Raw genomic sequence first — 4809 nt, 5'->3', positions numbered from 1 at the left:
TGCAGCCGTCTGTACATTTTCTTTAGAAAATAAGTTGTGCAATCAGTGTGCAGCACTGTGAGTTCTCTTCTGTTAACCAAGAGAAACCCAGCAGAGCCCAGTCCTTAGCACAGCGCCAGTCACTCCAAGCCGCACAGCTGTGAAGCACACGCAAGCAGAAGGACAAGCACACACATACATATGCACGCACACTCACACACTCTTGGCACACATACACACACAGATAAAAGCACACATGCACACACACACATGCAGACACATGCACACGCACACACCCACACATGTTTGTTTAACTATCCTTGTGGGGACCAAACAATTGATTCCCATTCAGAATTCTATTTTCTCCAAACCCTAACCTTAACCCTGACCTTATCCCCCAAAACCCTATGTCCTAACCCTAACTCTAACTTAACCCTAACCCTAACTCCAACCGTAATTCTAAACATAAAGAGATATTTCAGGATTTTGGCAATGAGGCCCTTTACTTCCCCAGAGCATGATTAACTTGTGGATACCAATTTTATATCTCTGCATGCAGTTTGAAGGAAGTTGCTTACTAGCGCTAGTGCAATTGCTAACTAGCGTTAGCGCAATGACTGGAAGTCTATGGTACCTGATAGCATGCTAGCAGATACTGTACCATAGACTTTGAGTCATTGAGCTAATGCTAGTTAGCATTAGCACAAGAAAATGTCTCTAACTTCCTTCATACTGGACGCAGAGACATAACAAAGGGTATCCACAAGTTCGTCTGACTCTGGGGAAGTAGTTAAAGAGCTATTGCCAAAATCCCAAATTATCCCTTCAACTCTAGTTGTAACCCTAACCCTAACCCTAACCCCTAAGCCTAAAATAGCCTATTTCCTTCTGTCACCACTTGTCAGAATTGTCCTTGTTCTAGCCCCAACAAGGATAGTTACACCCAAAACACACACACACACAATCTCTGACTCACAAACACTAGCAGTATCCTGCGGTCAAGGGGAGGGATTTAAAATCCTCCAAGTAAAGCACGTAAACCTAGTGAACTTGCCATTTTTGTCTCCTGCTGCCTATTGTTTTGTGGGCTACTTTTTACATTTGATCTTTTTATGCTTATTTTATTACATTTAAAACCTAATTAAAGGATTCAAACTGTTAACCTTCCCACCGCAGGCAACTGTTGTTTCATGTGTCTGATAATCCATGATTTGGAACATCACTTGAGGAGGCTCAAGCAATATACAATATACAGGACATAAACAAGGTGGAGTATTGTTGAGAACTAATTGGCAGGAAAAGGCTCCTTTCAGAATAAAATAAGGCAGTCAACGTGGTTTCCTGAGGACACACCAGTCTCAACCCTCTGTGTTCACTCTGCATGAGGTGTTCAGTAATGAGAGCAGCATTTGCTCATGCCCAGTTTCCAGACAGCCTCTTGCTGAGAGACAGCGAGGCAGGGAGGCTGCAGATAAAGAGCTGATAGAGCCTCCTGGCAGAAGCCGGTCCGGTTCAGTGGGTGGAGACAGTTTTTCTGGAGACAGTTGGCTGGGCGGCAGGCCAGAGACGTCAGGCTGCCTTGTTAGTGTGTGTGTGCCTCACCTTGATAACATAAGTGTGGCGAGGGATGGGGCAGGGACAGAGAAAAACAAGCACACCAGGGGTGGGTATGAGGCTCTACATGTACGTGTGTACGGTTCTGTGCCTGTGTGTGTTGGCTCACACAATGGATCCCTCCTAACAGTAACAACTGCAAAAACATTTTGGGAAAGTGTTAAAATCAGAGACATTTTTCCCAGCTCAGGTTTCACAAAAACAGACCAAGCCCTCGATCTCTCTTGCCTTCCCTCCCCCACTCATACTTTTCCACACATTTTTTTCATGCTCCCCCTCCCTTCTCTCCTCCTCCCCCTCCTCTCTGTGCTGGCTGATGTTGACTGACGGACAGTGCTGATGTACTCCAGGCTTGGATGGCTGCCATCTCATCTAAAAAAATTGCACGAGTTGCAGGGCCAGCAGAGCCAAGTTCTGATGGCAACAAGGTAGTAGATTGGCTCTTTGCCTCGCTCAGAGCTGCTAAACCCCAGCAGGCCTGATGTGTCCAGCAGCTGTGAACAGAACCCATCTTCAACGTCTGTGCAATGGACTTATTTAGACATCATAGCATAAGAATGGCGCCGGAGGAGATTGGCTGCCATTTTATGGCCACCTAACCAATTGTGCTCACAGCTGCCCAGTGACACAAGCCTACCAGACAAGCTAAATTACTTCTATGCTCGCTTTGAGGCAAGCAACACTGAAACATGCATGAGAGCTTCAACTGTTCCGGACGACTGTATGATCACGCACTCCGTAGCCGATGTGAGTAAGACCTTTAAACAAGTCAACATTCACAAGGCCGCAGGGCCAGACGGATTACCAGGACGTGTACTCCGAGCATGCTCTGACCAACTGGCAAGGGTATTCGCTGACATTTTCAACCTCTCCCTGACTGAATCTGTAATACCAACATGTTTCAAGCAGACCACCATAGTCTCTGTGCCCAAGAACATGAAGGTAACCTGCCTAAATGACTACCGACCCGTAGTACTCACGTCTGTAGCCATGAAGTGCTTTGATAGGCTGGTCTTGCCTCACATCAACACCATTATCCCAGAAACCCTAGACCCACTCCAATTTGCATTCCGCCCCAACAGATCCACAGATGATGCAATCTTTATTGCACTCCACACTGCCCTTTCCCACGTGGACAAAAGGAACACCTATGTGAGAATGCTATTCATTGACTACAGCTTAGCATTCAACACCATAGTGCCCTCAAAGCTTATCACTAAGCTAAGGGCCCTGGGACTAAACACCTCCCTCAGCAACTGGATCATGGACTTCCTGACTGGCTGGTGGTAAGGTTAGGTAACAACACATCTGCCACACTGATCCTCAACACTGGAGCCCCTCAGGGGTGCATGCTCAGTCCAGTCCTGTACTCCTTGTTCACTCATGACTGCATGGCCAGGTATGACTCCAACACCATCATTAAGTTTGCCGATGACACAACAGTGGTAGGCCTGATCGCTGACAATGATGAGACGGAGAGGAGATGATTGTGGACTAGAGGAAAAGGAGGACCGAGCACACCCCCATTCTCATCAACGGGGCTGTAGTGGAGCAGATTGAGAGCTTCAAGTTCCTTGGTGTCCACATCACCAACAAACTATCATGGTCAAAACATATCAAGGCAGTTGTGAAGAGAGCATGACAAAGCCTATTCCCCCTCAGGAGACTGAAAAGATGTGGTATGGGTCCTCAGATCCTCAAAAATGTTCTACAACTGCACCATTGAGAACATCCTGACTGGTTGCATCACTGCCTGGTATGGCAACTGCTCGGCCTCCGACCGCAAGGCACTACAGAGGGTAGTGCGTATGACCCAGTACATCACTTGGGCCAAGCTTCATGCCATCCAGGACCTCTATACCAGGCAGTGTCAGAGGAAGGCCCTAAAAAATGCCAAAGATTCTAGCCACCCTAGTCAAAGACTGTTCTCTCTGCTACAGCACGATAATTGGTATCGGAGCACCAAGTCTAGGTCCAACCGGTTTCTTAACAGCTTCTACCCCCAAGCCATAAGACTCCTGAACATCTAATCAAATGGCTACCCAGACTACTTGCATTGCCCCCTCTCTTTTACTATTTTACACTGCTGCTACTCTCTGTTTATTATCTATGCATAATCACTAACTCTACCTACATGTACATATTTCCTCAACTACCTCGACTAACCGGTGCCCCCGCACATTGACTCTGTAGCATTTACTGTAGTATTTTTGCAGATTGTAGTATACTGAAGCATTTACTATAGTGTTGTGGTGGACATTATTGTAGTGTTTACTAGAGTGTTTTTTAAATGTTATCTTTAACATTATCAGGAATCAAGGTAAGACCCAGTTGCAGACTGTCAAAGTAACAATGTTTATTGTAGCAACAGGGGCAGGCAAGACAGGTCAAGGCAGGCAGGGGTTGAAGAAACAGGGTAAGGCAAAGGAACAGGACGGCAGGTGGACTCAGGGTCAGGGACGGGCAGAGTTCAGTTATCCAGAGGTCGAGCAAAGGTACAGGATGGCAGGCAGGCTCAGGGTCAGGCGGAGAGGTCAGGCGGGCGGGTACATGGTCAGGACATGCAAAGGTCAAGAACCAGGAGGATGAGGAAAGAGAGGCTGGGAAACAATAGGAGCTGACAGGAAAAACGCTGGTTAGCTTGAACGAACAAGACGAACTGGCAACAAACAGACAATACAGATATAAATACACAGGGGATAATGGAAAGATGGGCAACACCTGGAGCGGGGTGGAGACAAGCACAAGGACAGGTGAAACAGATCAGGGCGTGACATTTATAGAAGTGGAGGCTTTCTCCTTGAGGAAACCTGCTAGATAAATACTAAAATAGCTAATTTTCTACAGTACCAGTCAAAGGTTTGCACACACCTACTCATTCAAGGGTTTTTCTTTATTTTTACTATTTTCTACGTTGTAGAATGATAGTAAAGACATCAAAACTATAAAATAACACATGTGGAATCATGTAGTAATGAAAAAGGTGTTAAACATATCAAAATATATTTTATATTTGAGATTCTTCAAAGTAGCCACCCTTTGCCTTGACGACAGCTTTCCACACTCTTGCCTTTCTCTCATCCAGCTTCACCTGGATTGCTTTTCCAACAGTCTTGCAGGGGTGCCCAGATATGTTGAGCACTTGTTGGCTGCTTTTCCTCTGCGGTCCAACTCATCCCAAACCATCTCAATTGGGTTGAAGTCTGGTGATTGCGG

The 4809-nt window shown here is 46.2% G+C and overlaps 1 non-coding gene across 1 annotated transcript; it reads right to left on the bottom strand.

The window, feature by feature from the left end:
• Positions 1–4380: 4380 nt before the first annotated feature.
• Positions 4381–4435, bottom strand: LOC115173063 (U7 small nuclear RNA). Its single transcript, XR_003871559.1, has one exon. It is a non-coding gene; the product is annotated as a U7 small nuclear RNA (small nuclear RNA).
• Positions 4436–4809: the final 374 nt, after the last annotated feature.

The sequence above is a fragment of the Salmo trutta genome, chromosome 33, assembly GCF_901001165.1.
Source record: "Salmo trutta chromosome 33, fSalTru1.1, whole genome shotgun sequence".
NCBI classification, from domain to species: Eukaryota; Metazoa; Chordata; class Actinopteri; order Salmoniformes; family Salmonidae; genus Salmo; species Salmo trutta.
This window is presented reverse-complemented; position numbering and strand designations above follow the sequence as displayed.